The 16,535-nt window shown below is 45.2% G+C and overlaps 1 long non-coding RNA gene across 1 annotated transcript in view; it reads left to right on the top strand.

The window, feature by feature from the left end:
* Window positions 1–2,463: 2,463 nt before the first annotated feature.
* Window positions 2,464–16,535, top strand: part of LOC140484501 (uncharacterized) — a 28,371-nt gene continuing 14,299 nt past the window's right edge. Inside the window, exon 1 of the long non-coding RNA XR_011962205.1 lies at window positions 2,464–2,599. This is a non-coding gene — a long non-coding RNA (uncharacterized lncRNA). The remainder of the gene's footprint in view (window positions 2,600–16,535) is intronic.

Raw genomic sequence — 16,535 nt, 5'->3', positions numbered from 1 at the left:
GTCCCTTCCTACCTCTGCAAACCCCTCCAGCTGCAGCAATCCGTCCTGGCTTTGTAACACCGTTCAGACCCTGACCCCTCTCTGTAACACTCTCACCACCTCCAGCACCTTCAGCTCTCCCAGTTACTTTTGTGACATAAAGCCTTGACAGTTATTCCCTCTTCCATCTGACCTCCTCCTGCGAGCAGATCCTTTGCAATCCCTTTTAAACTTACTCCTAAAACATTCTCCCACTTCAGGATTTTAAGTACTTTTTGGTGATCCTCCAAGCCCGATAATCTAATATGATCCTTTTTACTTGATTGAGGGACCGATGGGGATTTCTTGCTGAGGATTTGTCCGTTTCAATGGAATGTCCTTTTGTTGATGTTTTAAATTGCTCCTTCAAAAGTTTTCCACTGTTCATTTGGAGGCACATATTTCAGTCTGTTTAGCCTGTTTACCTTAGTCAGTTCTCCTCTCAAACTCATGTCATTGGCTATTTTTGTTTCTAGTTGTAGCTTGTCCTTTCTGTGATTCACTTTAAAACTTTATATTTCTTTAAACTGCACTTCTTCACAATTTCCATGAGGATCTCTCCAGGTGACATTACTCATTCACTAAGTTTCATCACACAATGGTCGCTCTGAGATAGTTACCTCCCTAGACAGTTGCACAATTTGTTATTCAAAGAAACACTGGAAAAAAAAATCTCTGAACTCTTCCAATGTCATTGTTGTCAGTGTGACTGTCCCAGATTATGTGAATATTGAAGTTTCCCAAAATTATCACAATATGTTTGTTAAAAAATTCCAATGAGTTTCTGGTTAAAGCAGTGATGAGCAACGGAATGCTGTTCGGTGGCTAAAACTGTTCTGCTGCTTGTGACCTTGGCAAGTAGTAGCCAGGATTTACATTCAGACTGACTCTACTTCATGATCTGAGGCCAAATGCTTTTTCTGTGATGCCTTTTTTACCCATTATTGTTTTTGTTACCCATTTTGCCTGAGTTTCTGCAAGGTTGTGATCCATTGAATAGTTATGTCCAACTTTTGTTCACCCTGTAAACACGTCTCTCTGGTGTCTAAATCTTTTTTTATTTCAGTGTCAGACATCCATCTACCTCATTGATAAGACTTCGTCCATTCAAAAAAAATCATAATTTACTCTTTCCCACAATTTCCTGTCACAAATCTATTCACTGATGTACAGTTTTAGTTAAACTCTGTCCCATCGTGTTCCTTTCTGATTGCCTTCAGACACATTCTCATGTTGCTCCCATACTTCACCTTTTCTCTCTGGATTTGGAAAGCTCCTTTCACCTGAACCCTGTCCCTACATCCTCTCTGTCAGTTTAAAGCCCTGTCCATAAACCTACTGACATGATTGGCCAGGACACTGGTCCCAGCATGGTTCCAGTGGGACCATCCTATTGGATTTTTTCATAAATCAGGTATGGGATGTGGGTGTCTCTGGCAGACCAGCCTTTATTGCCCAGCCCTATCTGCCCATGAGCTGAGTAGCTTGCTCGGCCATTTTGGTGGGCAATTGAGAGGCAAACACTTTGCTGTGGGGATGTCGTGCAGACCACGTGAGGATGATCAGGTCTCGTTGTCGAAAGGGCAAGTGGGCGGCTCGGTGGCTCAGTGATTAGCACTCCTGCCTCACAACACCAAGGTCCCAGGTTCGATTCCAGCAATGGGCGACTGTGTGGAGTTTGCACATTCTCCCTGTGTCTGCGTGAATTGCCCCCGGATGCTCGGGTTTCCTCCCACAGTCCAAAGACGCGCAGGTCAGGCGAATTGGCCATGCTACATTGCCGACAGTGTTAGGTGTATTAGGTCGAGGGTGATGGGTCTGAGTGGGTTACTCTTTGGTGGGATGGTGTGGACTAGTTGGGTCGAAAGGCCTGTTTCCACACTGTAGGGAATCTAATCTCAGGGATTGTGATTTTTGTACATCAGCAATGGTTTCATATTTGTTTATCGATTGTTCATTGCTATTTTTAAAATTATTGATTTTTAAATTCCACCATATCTTATGATGGGATTCAAACCTGCCTCCACTGAACATTAGCTGAGGTTTTGGATAAATGCCCTAACAATAATGTTACTAGGCCATCACTTCACCTGCTCACTGGTTGCTCATCATTGAGCACTGATACGTGAAGCCAAACCCATTCTTCCAACATGATTGTGTGATCCTGAAGTCTTCCAGCACTCTGGTGATATCACTCAGTCTCTCTCCATGTGGTATCCCTCACTGTCTGGGTCTAATTGCTGCCTCTGTCAGTGCCTCCCGCTCTTGCAGCTACTCTACATCCTGAGCTAACAGAATTCTCCACTCCAGAGAGACGCAACAGCACAGGCCAAGGATGGAGTTTGGGATTTTCCAGATATCTGTGGGGCTCATTTCCATTCTCCTTGTGTAACCCTCACTGCATCAGTCTAATTTCCCATTCTGTCTACCGCTATGTCTCCTGTAGGTAGTCAGGAAGTTGCTGACTCAATAGACTTCCCAACTGCTGTGTGTCTCATCCATCACCTCATTGTCTCTCTGGCTGACCAACCATCTTCAAAGGGAAGGGAGATCTGGAGCCTTCAATAACTCCTGCCGTGAGGTAAGATCACTCTCAGTGCACAGAGCAGAGAGCAATGAGAGGGCTCCAAACATCGCTAACAAGACATGATATAGATACAGTGCTGGATGGGGAGCACAGTATAGACACACCCCATGCTCAATCACCACGTCTACTTTAACTTATGTTGCACTGAGACAGCATCCGGAGTTCATAGTTATCAATCCAGTCCTGTGCTGTCTGAGTGAGCATCAGTACAACTGAGGGGAGAGTAGGCCTCCGACAAGAGGTTGGGAATGCTGCCTGGGATCTTTCTGTTCTGTGTTCTCCCTCCAACACTGTACTAAGACTCACTACTCTGCAACACTGTATCTGTGGCATGGCTTGTGCACAAGTGTCTTCAGTCATTTTTAACTCCTACAATAGTCCCTGTCCCTGGATCCTCCTCTCTTCCTGATAGTCCCTCCACATATTTGAAATGTACTGCATTCCAGACTACCATACCCATCACTGTAACTTGCTTCAGTGTCTACAACATGTCTTATTTTGTTACACTAATCCTCTTCAGCTGGATACAGATTAATACAGCACGGAAACAGAACCTGTGGTCCAACTCCTCAATGCTGCCCATGTTACCTAAACTGAATGAGTCTCATTTGCCTGCCTTTGGCCCTTATCTCTTCAAACCTTCTCCTCTCCATGTACCTGCCCAGATGTCTTTTCCATGCTGTACAATTGTTCTTGTTTCTCCCATGTGCCTGAGGCAGTCTGTTCCGTCTCTGCACCATCCTCTGTGGATAATGTTCCCCCTCAGCTCCCTCTTTAAATCCTTGCACTCTCACCTCCCGTTTATACTCTCTAGTTTTGGACTCACCTACCCTTGGTTATTCAACATTCTTAGGGTCACCCCGTGGCCTCCTCTGCCCAAGGGAAATATTTAGGACAATGTTACAAATATCTCCAATGTATGTAACAAAGTGCTGGCCAATGTCGGCAAATGTGTCAAATGTCGCTTTCCCCACCCTGTCCACCTGTGATGCCATTTCCGAGGAACAATGTAACTTGCACTCCCTGGTCTCTCTCTCTCTGTTCAAAAACCCTGGCCAGAGCCCTTCCATTAACTTTTTTCGTCCTCCCTGGTTTGTCTTAACAAAATCCTGAATTAAACTCCATCTTTCCTTCCTTGGTCCACTGGCCCAGTTGGTCAGTATCCCCTTTGATAACCGTATTTACTGCCCACTACACCATTCATTTGATCATCAACAAACTTTCACACAATCACTCCTATATTTTCAACCAAATCGTTTATGTAGATGATGCACATCAGTGGACCCAGCCCTGATCCTTTCTTCAATAATGGAATCAAACCATATTCTTGTCATAGAGTCATACAACATGGAAACTGACCCTTCAGTTGATACCCACCATAATCTAAAACTAAACTCTTCCCAGCTGCCTGTTGCTGGCCCGTATCACTCCAACACTTCCCTATTCACCTGTTTATTCAAATATCTTTTAAATGTTGTCATTGTACCCACATCAACCCCTTTCTCAGGATGTTCATTCCACACTCAAACCACCCTCTGTGTAGCAAATTGCCCCATATCTTTTTTTGAACATCTCTCTCCTCTAACCTTAAAAATGTGCCCCCTCCTCTTGAGACTCCCCCATCCTGAGGAAAAGGCAACTACCATTAAATTGATCTATATACCTCATTTTATTTCATAAACCTTTATAGCATCATGTCTCAACCTCCAGGCTCCAGTGAAAAAAGACACAGCCTATCCAGCCATTTTTCCGAACTCAAACCTTCCATACCCAGCAATCTCCTGGTAAATCTCTTCTGAACCCCCTGCAGCTTATTATTATCCTCCCTGTTAACTGGGCGACCAGAACTGGACAGAGTATTGCAGAACAGGCCTCGGAAATGTCTGTACAATCTCAACATGACGTCCCAAATCCTCCACTCAATGGACTGAGCAATAGTCAGGCATGCCAAGCACTGTTTTATCCATCCTGTGATGCAAACTTCAAGGATTATGTACTTGAACCCAAAGGTCCCTCTGCTCTAAAACATGAACCGAGGCCCTAACATTAATTGTATAAGCTCTACCCTTGTTTGTTTTACAAAATGCATTCCTTCGTATTTATTCAGATTGAATTCCATCTCTAGTTTTTCAGCCCATTCACTCCCTTCATCAAGATCCCTTTGTAATCTCAGAAAACATCCTTCACTGTCCATGATGCCACCCTCCAACCTGCCAGCCCATCACACGTGGCTGTCAGTAGTACACATACCTTTGCTAGGGGGCTCCACAATTTCTACCCCAGCATCCCACAGTGTCCTGTGATACACTTAATCAGGTTCTGGAAATTGCCATACCTTTGTGTTTTAAAACCTCCAGCACCACCTCTTCTATAACATGCACTCTTTTCAAGTCATAGAGATCTACAGCATAGAAACAGACCCCTTTGGTCCCCAACTCGTCCAGGCTTACCAGAAGATCTAAATAAATCCATTCCCTTTTCCAGCATTTGGCCCACATACGTCTACACCCTTACTATTCAGATGCCCATCCAGATACCTTTTAAATGTTGTAATTGTATCAGTCTCCATTATTTTCTCTCTCAGATCATTCCATACACCCATCACCATGTGTGTGAAGAAGCTGTCCCTTCAGTCCCTCTGTAAACCATTCACCTCTAACCTTAAACCTATGCCCTCTATTTTTGGACTCCCCAACTTCTGGGAAAAGGCCTTGAATGCTTACCCTATCCATGCCGCTCATGTTCATATCAGGACCTCTGTAAGATCATCCCTCAGTCTCCGATTCTCCAGTGACAGTAACCCCAGCTTATTCAGCAACAATCCGGGCAATATCTTGTTAATTTTTTCTGAGCCCTTTCAAGTTTCACAACATCCTTCCTGTAGCAGAGAGACTGGAATTGCAGAGAACTCCATTTGTGGTCTAATGTTTTACTCTTGTCCCCGAGTTCCCCAGTCTTTGTCCACAGTAATTTCTGAAGTGAAAAAATTGTTTAGGATCTTAGCAAATATCCTGCAGTTCCACACCTCGATGGCCTCATTGATCACGAAAGGACACTATTTTGTCCTGAGTTACTTATGCACTCTTAATATACTGATACAATCACTTTTGGATTCCCCTTTCCTTCTCTGCTGAGGCTATTTCATTTAGATTAGATTAGATTAGATTACTTACAGTGTGGAAACAGGCCCTTCGGCCCAACAAGTCCACACCGCCCCGCCGAAGCGCAACCCACCCATACCCCTACATTTACCCCTTACCTAACACTACGGGCAATTTAGCATGGCCAATTCACCTGACCTGCACATCTTTGGACTGTGGGAGGAAACCGGAGCACCCGGAGGAAACCCACGCAGACACTGGGAGAACGTGCAAACTCCACACAGTCAGTCGCCTGAGGCGGGAATTGAACCCGGGTTTCTGGCGCTGTGAGGCAGCAGTGCTAACCACTGTGCCACCGTGCCGCCCATTTAGCCTTTCTCCATTACTGTTTTCTACTCAAAGTGTATTCCTAAAGTCCCTGTATATCCTCAGGGATTCCCTTGATCCAGCTGGCTATACCTGACATGTCCCCCCTTTTCCTTGACCAGACCCTCAATAGACAGCCAGTGTTTCCGAATGCTGTCAGCATTGACCTGCACACAAACAGGAAAATGCTGGCGCTGATCACTTTATTTATCTCACTTTCAAAATATTCTCACTTGCCAAACTTCACTTTCCCTGTAAATAATTCCGTTCCCAAATCACATTTTGTAAGTTCCTGGCGAAATCGATCAAGTTTGGTCAGGCTCCATTTTATAACTTGCACTTGTGGACCAGGCCTGTCCTTATCCAAAGCTATTTTCAAACTACAAGAACTGTGGTCACTTTGGCAAAATGCTTTCCCACTCACATCTCAGTCCCTTTCCCTACCTTAATTCCCAAGTGGAGGTCAGGTTTTGCCCCTTTCTCTTTTCAGTCCATTTACATATTGATTGGGAGTTTTCTGGAACACAATTACCAAATTCCTCCCTTGCAAACACTGAACAATGGTAGTCCCAGTCTCGGTTTGGAAAGTTGCAAAACCCCAACCATAACAGCCCTATTATTATGCTTGTTATTTAAGATGTCCCGACATATTTGTTCCTCAGTCTGCCACAGATTTTCGGGGTCAGCAGTCCGATCTTATCAAAGTGATGACCCATTCTTATTTCTCTGTTCCCCGAACACAGTTTCACTGGGTGATCCCACAGGAATATCCTCCCTAAGTACTGCTGTGATGAATCATGCAATCAGAACCCACTACCACACGTCCTCTCTTGCCTCCCCTTCCTGTAGCATCTCTACCTTGAAACAATGAACTGCCAGTCCTGCCCCTCCCTCAGCTGTGTTTCTGTAATAACTATAATATCCCAGTCCCATGTTCCAATCCATGCCCTGAGTTCATCTTCCTTAGCTGTCTGGCCCCTTGCATTGAAATAAATGCAGTTTACTCATCAGTTTTCCCCCATTCCCTGCTATGTTCTTGCCTGCCTTGTCTGCTGAAATTGCTGTCTTTAACTCGTATACCAGCCTCAATCTTCTTTCTGGCCTTACGTTTATTTAAGGTCCAACACCCTGCCAGACCAGGTTATATCCTCTCAAGCATCTCTCGCAATTCACCCCACCAGGATATGGGTCCCTCTCCCACTCCCAGTTGAGGTGCCTTTCCCACCCTGTCTCCCTGTGCTGACACCTTCAGGGATCTATGGACTTGTCCACCAAGGTCCCTGTATTCCTCAGTTCTCCGCAAGGACCTACCGTTTATTATGTCTGTACTTCTCTTATCGTACCTCCCACAGAGTATTACCTCACTTCAATCAGAACTAAACTCTGCTTAGATTATCATCCGATCGACATCGGACAGCAGACAGAGACCATCCCCCTCACTGTGAACAACACCCTCACCTTTCATGTCATCTGCAAACCGACTAATGATACCTTTTGCTTTCACATCCGAGTTATTAATGTTCAATGGTTCCTGCACAGTTCCCTGTGGTACACCCGGTGGTGAAAATATTCGATCCACCAATTTTGCATCCAATTTGCCAACTTGCCTTAGAACCCAGTCCTTTTGGACCAGCCTTCCGTGTTGGATCTTGTTTGAGGACTTATTCAAGTCCATGTAAACCACATCATCTGCACTGCCTCATCAATATACTTAAGCACCATTTGAAAAAAACTGAACTGAATTCCTCAGACAGTATCTTCCTCTGCCAAATGCGTGATGACTAAACCGAGTTGATCATTCAGTCACGATGACCCTCCATATCTCTGTTTGTTCTTCCAGTCGATACAAACCTCTTTATCTCTGTAATCTGCTCAGCTCCCTAAAACAGTCCCTGTCTGTGTAATCCAGCCCAGTCCTACAAACATCCTTATCCCTGTAAACTTCTCTATCCCTCCCAATATTCCCAACTCCATGAACCTGTCAGCCCTACAGTGCTCCACATTTCTGTAACCTCCTGTGGGTCTATGGTCCTCCCTCCCTGTGAAACCACCTCCAGTCCCCACATCCCTCCCAATCTGGGTCCTCTGCTCCAGATCAGACCATTGCTGTCTCTGTAAACACCTGCACTCCTGACAACTCTTCCCATTTGTGTAACCTCCTTCAGACCCCATACTCTCAAGCTTCCTGCATCGCAACCAAAACCACATGTTTATGTAATATCCACTAGTGCTTAAACCTCCACGACTCAGTAACCACTTGCAGTCCGAACAAAGCACCTAAACTGTGAAACCTCTCATTTCCCTACAATCCTCCCTCCGTCCTCAAATGCCTTCATCACCATGAAACCTCACAATTACTGAAGCCTCCTTTTGGCATTGAAACCCTCCTAATGTCTGCAAAATCCTCCTGTCCTGATATCCCTCCCTGACGCTGTAATCCCCACCACCCTCCAGTGCCCTTCTGGGGAACAAGGCAGAGTAGAGAAGATTTGTAGCGTCTGGACCATATTACAGTGGTAGAATTCTGGAAATTACAGATTTGGTCTAATGTATGTGGTGTGCAGATTATTGGCGAGGACTCTAAAGAAAGGATTTATGACTACTTGGAAAGCCATAGTTAAATTAGAGACAGCATGGGTTTGTGAGGGGCAGGTCATGCCTCACAAACCTTATTGAATTCTTTGAGGATATGACAGAATATTTTGATAGCTCATTCAGAAAAGAAGGAAAATTGGGATACAGGGAAATTTGTCTGTCTGGATACAGGATTGGATGGCCCAGAGAAGACAGAGGGTAGCAGCTGATGGACAATATTGAGCCTGGAGCTCAGTGACCAGTGGGGTTCTGTAACAATCAGCTCTGGGACTCTGCTCTCTGTGATTTTTATAAATGAGTTGGATGTGGATGTTGGAGAGTGGGTTAGTAAGTTTATCAATAACATGAAGGTTGGTGGAGTGGTGGGGAATGTGGAGGGCTGTTGTCGGTTGCAATGGGACATTGACAGGACACAGAGCTGGGCTGGAAGTGGCAGACGGAGTCCAATCCGGAAAAGTGTGAAGTGATTCATTCTGGAAGGTTGAACCAGAATATAGAATACAGGGTGAAAGGAAAAATACTTTGCATTGTGGAGGAACAGAGAGATCATGGCGTCCATGTCCATAGGTCCCTCAAAGTTGCCACGTACATTGATAGGGTTGATTAAAAAGGCATATGTTGTGTGGGCTTTTCTTAGCAAGGGGATCGATTTCAAGAGTCGTGAGGTTTTCCTGCATCTTTCTAGCGACCTGGTGAGACCACACTTGGAATATTGTGTTCAGTTCTCATCCCATCTTTACAGGAAGGATGTGCAAGTTTTAGAGAGCGTACACAGGAGATTTACTGGGATGCTGCCTGGAATGGAGGACAGTTCTTATGAAGAAAATTTGAGGGAGCTAAGGCTTTTCTCATTGGAGTGAAGAAGGGGGTGGGGTGACTTGGTAGAGGTGAACAAGATGATGAGAGGCACAGAGAGAGTGAATAGTCAGAGACTTTTTCTCCTATGGCATAAATGGCTGTTACATGGCGGCATAATTTTAAGGTCATTGGAGGATGGATAAAAGGATAGAGATGGCAGGTTGTCGGATGGACTGCCAATGGTGGTAGTAAAATTAGACACATTCGGGACATCTAATAGACTCTTGGACAGATACATGGATAGAGTAATATGAAGGGTATGTAGGCTAGTTTGATTTTACAGTCGGATAAAATGTTAGCAGAGCAGCATGGCCGAAGGGTCTTGGGCTGAACTGTTCTGTGTTGTGTGTTCTGTCTGGTATACTGGGTAATAAGCTCAGATCAGTGTAAAAGGATATGGCATTCAGGAGGAGCTAGTAAACTGGATACAAAAAGTTGCTTGATGGTTGTAGACAGAGGGTGATGGGAGACATGTTGTTTTTCTGACAGGAGGCATGTGACCAGCGGTGGAGTGGCTCCCCTGTTGTTTGTCATTTGGATAAATGGTTTGGATGGAAATATTGGTTTCCTGGTAAGTAATTATTTTGGGTGACACTGAAATTGGTGGGAAAGTGGACAGTGGAGAAGGTTATCTATGATACAACAGGATGAACAGTACTGCTGGGATAGTGGGCTGAAGAATAGCAGATGGAATTCAATTAGATAAAGGTGAGGTGTTCTATTTTGGTGAAACAAACCAGGGTGGGACCTGTATAGTTAATGTTCGGGCCCTGGGTAGTGTTGTCTGTCAGTGACCCAGGGATGCAGGTAGACAGTTCTTTGAATGTGGTGTCCCAGGTAGACAGGCTGGTGAAGCAGGCGTTTGGGACGGTTACCTTCATTGGGGAGAGCATTAAGAGTAAGAGTTGGGATGTCATGTTGTATCTGTATAAGACATTGGTGGGACCATCATTAAAACATTGTTGATCAGTCGGAAGAACTCCTCTGGTTCACTTACGTCCTTTAGAGAAGACCATCTGACATTCTAACCTGGTCTGGCCTGCACGTGACACCAGACCCACAGCAATATGGCTGACTCTGAGCTACCCTCTGGGTAATTAGCAGTTGGGTCAAAGAATGTTAGTCCAGTTAGTGACAACCACATCCCAGGAATGAATAAATAAAAATCCATATGTCCCTCCCTACCTCTGCAAACCCCTCCAGCTACAGCAATCTGTCCTGGCTTTGTAACACCGTTCAGGCCCTGACCACTCCCTGTAACACTCTCACCACCTCCAGCACCTTCACCTCTCCCTGTTCCTATCGTGTCAATAAACCCTGACCATGGTTCCCCTTCCCACTGCCCTCCTCCTGCTAGTATACCCTTTGCAATCTATTTAAAATTTACTCCTAAAACACTCTCTTACTTCAGGATTTTACGTACTTTTTGGTGATCCTCTCAGCCTCATAATCTAGTATGATCCCTTTTGTCCTGTGTGCGGGACCAGTGGGGATTTCTTGCTGAGGTTTATACTGTTTCAATGGAATGTCCTTCTGTTGATGTTTTACACTGTTCCTTCAAATGTTTTCTGCTGTCGATTTACAGACACATGTCTCAGTCTGTTTAGCCTGTTTACCTTGGTCAATTCTCCTCTCACACACATGTAATTGGCTTTTTTGTTTCTAGTTGTAACTTGTCCTCTGTGAATCCCTTTAAAACTTTATATTTCTTTAAACTGCACTTTATCAAAATTTCCTGAAGGATCTCTGCAGGTGACATGACTCATTCACTAAGTTTCATTACTCGGTCGCTCTGCGATGGTTATGTCCCTGAACAGTTGCACAATTCGTTTTTCAAAGAAACACTGAAAGAAAATATAACCGAAGTCCTATTCCAATATCAATGTTGACCGTGTGTTGTCCCAGATTATACGAATATTGAAGTTTTCCAAAATTATCACAATGCCTTTTTTAAAAAATTCCAACGAGTCCCTGTGTAATGCAATGATGACCAATGGTATACTGTTCAGTGGCTAAAACTGTTCTGCTGCTTGTGTCCTTGGCAAGTAGTAATTTACATTCAGACTGACTCTACTTCATGATCTGCAGCCAAATGCTTTCTCTGTAATGCCTTTGGTATCCATTATTTTTAGTGTTACCCAATTTTTCCTGAGTTTCCGCAAGATTGGGAATCATTGAAAATTTTTGTTCACCCTATATCCATGTCTCCCTGGTGTCTAAATCTTTTATCTCTGTGTCACAAATCCATCTACCTTATTACAGTGACGTTGTCCATTTAAAAAAAAATAACTTACTCTTTCCCACAATTTTCTGTCACAAATCTATTCGCTGATGTACAATTTTAGTTAAACTCTGTCCCATCCTGTTCCTTTCTGATTGCCTTCAGCCACATTCCCATGCTGTTCCATTGTTTCGCCTTTTCTCTTAGGATTTGGAAAGCTCCTTTCACCTGAACCATGTCCCAGCATCCTCTCTGTCAGTTTAAAGCCCTGTCCATAAACCTACTGACATGATTGGCCAGGACACTGCTCCCAGCACGGTTCCAGTGGGACCATCCAAATGGGTTATTTATTAAATCAGGTATGGGATGTGGGTGTCTCTGGCTGACCAGCCTTTCTTGCCCAGTCCTAGCTGCCCTTGAACTGAGTAACTTGCTTGGCCTTTGAAGAGGGTAATTGGGAGGCAAATACTTTGCTGTGGCCAAGTCGTGCAGAAAACGTGATGGTAGACAGATGTCCTTTTCTGAATGACATAGCAGCCTGGGATACATTTCCCTGGACACTGGGGATTTCCCCACCTTTATGCCTGTGAAAACATTTAATACCTCCTCCTTATTGATCTTAACATATTCTGGAACCTCAGCATCCCAACTGAAATCCCCGGCGACAGTGTCTTTCACCTGTGTGAACACAGATGGGAAGTATTCATTGAAGACCTCACCTGCTTCCTCTGGCTCCATGCACAGATTGTCCGTTTGCTTTCTCACAGGCCTCCCTCTTTTGTTGGGAATCCTCTTACTCTCACGATGCTGATAAAATACTTGTGGCTTTTCCGCAATCGTATCTGCCAAATATATTTCATATTGTCCCTCATTTTCCACAATCTGCTTGCACTCTTTATACTTGTGAAGGGCTTCACCTGATTTTATTGCACTGTATTTCCTTTATCAAACTCACGACATCACTTGATTAGTATTCCCTGGACTTGCTGCCTTTACTATTCACTCTTCAAGGAGCACACTGCCCCTGCGTTCTCAATGCATCACTTTAAAATACTCCACTTTCCTAATATGGACCCAACTGCAGGGAGTTCCTCCCAGTCTATGTTTGCCAGATCCTCTGTAATGATCGTGATACTGATAGGAGGCACAGTTGTGAGGGGGACAGACAGGAGACTGTGTGACTCCAGAAGAGACCCCAGAATGGTGTGCTGCCTCCCAGGTACCAGGGTCATGGATGTCTCTGAGTCGTTATTGAACATTATGAAAGGGGAGGGTGAACATCCAGAGGTCATTGTGAACATTGGTCCACATGACAGAGGTAGACAGATGGATGGGGTCCTGTGAAATGAGTACAGGGAGTCAGGTGGGAAGTTAAAAAAGCAGGATATTGACCTTAATGATCTCCAGATTACTCCCAGTGCCAAGTGCCAGTGAGGATAGAAATAGAAAGGTAGGATGGATGGATGTGTGGCTGAGGAGCTGGTAAATTGGGCAAGGTTTTCAGTTCTTGGGTCATTGGGATCTCTTCTGGGGTAGAGGGGACCGGTACAAAGGGGATAATTTGCACTTGAAGCAAAGGGGCACAAGTATCCCAGGGAGGAGATTAGCTAGTGTTACCCAGGTGGATTTAAACTAGTTTGGCAGGGAGTTGAGACTCTGAGTGAGAGAGGGACCATCGAAAAGTCAGGGGAAATACATCAGCCATCAAGAGCAAGTTACCTATTCAGGATATCCAGGGGCACAGTCGAGGGACGGAAAGATATCTGGTTTAAAGGGCATTTATTTCAACACACGAGGCCTGACTGGTAAGGCAGACGAGCTCAGAGCATGGATTAGCTCTGGGGACTGGGATATTGTAGCCATAGCCGAAACATGGCTGAGAGAAGGGCAGGACTGGCAGCTCAGTGTTCCAGGATACAGAAACTACAGGCGTGACTGAAGGACAAGTAAGTGAGGAGGGGGAGTTGTCCTTTTGATTCGGAAGGAAATAACAACTGTTCATCAAGACAATTCTGATCAGCAGTCATCAAATGAGGCCATAAATTTAAAAGTTAGAAACAAAGAGGGGATGGTCAGTCTGCTGGGATCGTGGTCTAGACCCTCAAATAGCCAGCGGGTCCGAGAGGAGCAAATGTGTCGTGAGTTTGCAGGTACCTATACAAATAATAGAGTAGTATTGGATGGAGATTTTAACTTCCCCTGGATTGACTGGGTCACCCAGAGTGTAAAAGGCCCGCACTGGGTGGAATTTGTAAATGTGTTCAAGAAAGTTTCCTCAATCAAGACGTAGAGGGCTCTATGGTACTCAGGCGGGTGCAACACTGGACCCCTCCTCAGAAAACCAGGTCAGGCAAGTGACTGAAGTACCAGTCGGAGAGCACATTGCGTCCAGTCACCACAACTGTCTTTGTTTTAACATAGTTGTGGAAAAAGATCAGGCAGGTTGACAGATTTAGGTCTTAAACTGGAACTGGGCCAATATTGGGGCCATTCAGCAGGATCGAGCACGGGTTGATTGGGTGAAGGTAAAACTCACACAACACTAGGGTATATTCCAGATGGTTTACAGAGGAACCTCGATTATCTGAACGAGATGGGCGGGCACTATTTCGTTTGGTTAATTGATTATTCAGTTAATCGATTCAATACCTTTCCTCTGGGGCTCGGAGTTTTCAGTCCAGTCTGCTCCCTGTTCAGGTGACTAGGCAGCAGCAAGCCATGAGTGAGCCCCCACACCCTGACAGACCCCCAAAACACACCCCGCTCACCTCCAAACCCATCCAACACCGCCCCCACCCGACTCTCAACGTCACCGACCCAACAGCAAATCCTGCCCCCAAAACCATCTGATCCCACCCTCCACCCGCCACCTGCTCCCACCTCCCAGACACATCCTACATCACCCTCAGCCCGTCCCCAAATCCGTTCAACACCGCCCCCCCGCCCATCACATCCATCGTCCAATCCATGTCCACGCCCATGCCCCCGTAAGTGTTACCTAGGTAAGTGGATAGTGAAGAAGGTGTTTGGTATGCTTTCCTTTATTGGTTAGAGCATTGATTATAGGAGTTTGGAGGTCATGTTCCAGCTGTACAGCACACTGGTTTGGGCACTTTTGGGATATTGCATGCAGTTCTGGTCTTTTTCCTATTAGAAGGATGTTGTGAAACTTGAAAGTGTTTAGAAAAGTTTTACAAGGATGTTGCCAGGGTTGGAGGATTTGAGATATCGGGAGAGGCAGAAACGACTGAGACTGTTTTCTCTGGAGCGTCAGAGGCTAAGGGGTCACATTCCTGAGGTTTATAAAATCATGAAGGGCATGGATAGGATAAACAGACAAGGTCTTTTCCCTGGGGAAGTGGAGACCAGAAATGGAGGGCGTAGGTTTAGGGTGAGAGATGAAAGATTTAAAAGGGACCTAAGCGGCAACCTTTTCACGCAGAGTGTGGTTATGTAGGGAATGTACTGCCAGAGGAAGTGATGGAGTCTGGTACAATTCCAGCATTCAAAAGGCATCTGAATTGGTATATGAACAAAAAGGGTTTATTGGGATATGGGCCAAGTGCTGGCAGATGGGACGAGATTAGGAAAGGATATCTGGTCGGCGTGGCCGAGTTGGACCGAAGGGTCCGTTTATGTGCTGTACGTCTCTAGGTCTCTCTGGCTCTAAATGTTTTCCACTGTTCATTTACAGCCTGACATTTCAGTCTGTTTCCCCTGTTTACCTTGGTCAGTTCTCTCTCAATATCATATAATGGACTTTGTTACTGATGCTCGGGTGTGATTTATGGTCACTTTAAAATGTCATAATCTCTTTGAATTCCGGTATAATTTCTTGGAGGATCTCGGTGTGATATTACTCATTCACTCAGCTTCATCACCCAATGGTCGATCTGAGATAGTTACATCCCTAGCTATTTGCACAATATGTTATTCAAAGAAACACTGACAAAAACATTCAAGGAGGATCTCGGATAATATCACTCTTGCCAATGTGTCTGTCCCTGATTATACAAAGACTTAAGTCTTCAAAAATTATCACACCACCTTTGATACAATTTCTAATGAATTCCTGTTTAATGCAGGGATGAGCAATGAAATACTGCAAGGCAGCATCTCCGAGACACCCGCATCAATCAACCAAACCGCCCCGTGGCCCAACCTTTCAACTCCCCCTCCCACTCTGCCGAGGACATGGAGGTCCTGGGCCTCCTTCACCGCCGCTCCCTCACCACCAGACGCCTGGAAGAAGAACGCCTCATCTTCCGCCTCGGAACACTTTAACCCCAGGACATCAATGTGGACTTCAACAGCTTCCTCATTTTCCGTTTCCCCACCTCATCCTAGTTTCAAACTTCCAGCTCAGCACTGTCCCCTTGACTTGTCCGGACCTGTCCGACCTGCCTAGCTCCTTTTCCACCTATCCACTCCACCCTCTCCTCCCTGACCTTCATCCCCTCCCCCACTCACCCATTGTGCTCTATGCTACTCTCTCCCACCCCCACCCTCCTCTAGCTTATCTCTCCACGCGTCAGGCTCACTGCCTTTATTCCTGATGAAGGGCTTTTGCCCGAAACGTCGATTTCTCTGCTCATTGGATGCTGTCTGAATTGCTGTGCTCTTCCAGCACCACTAATCCAGAATTTGGTTTCCAGCATCTGCAGTCATTGTTTTTACCAGCATAAAAACTGTTCTCCTGCTTGTGTTGTTGACACATAGCACCCAGAATTTGCATTCAGGCTGATTCAGCTGCATAATCTGAAGCCAAATGCTTTCTCTGTAATGCCTT

The sequence above is a fragment of the Chiloscyllium punctatum genome, chromosome 13 (genome assembly GCF_047496795.1).
Source record: "Chiloscyllium punctatum isolate Juve2018m chromosome 13, sChiPun1.3, whole genome shotgun sequence".
NCBI classification, from domain to species: domain Eukaryota; kingdom Metazoa; phylum Chordata; class Chondrichthyes; order Orectolobiformes; family Hemiscylliidae; genus Chiloscyllium; species Chiloscyllium punctatum.
The sequence above is the reverse complement of the archived record's forward strand: the minus strand, read 5'-3'. Positions and strand labels throughout refer to the sequence as shown.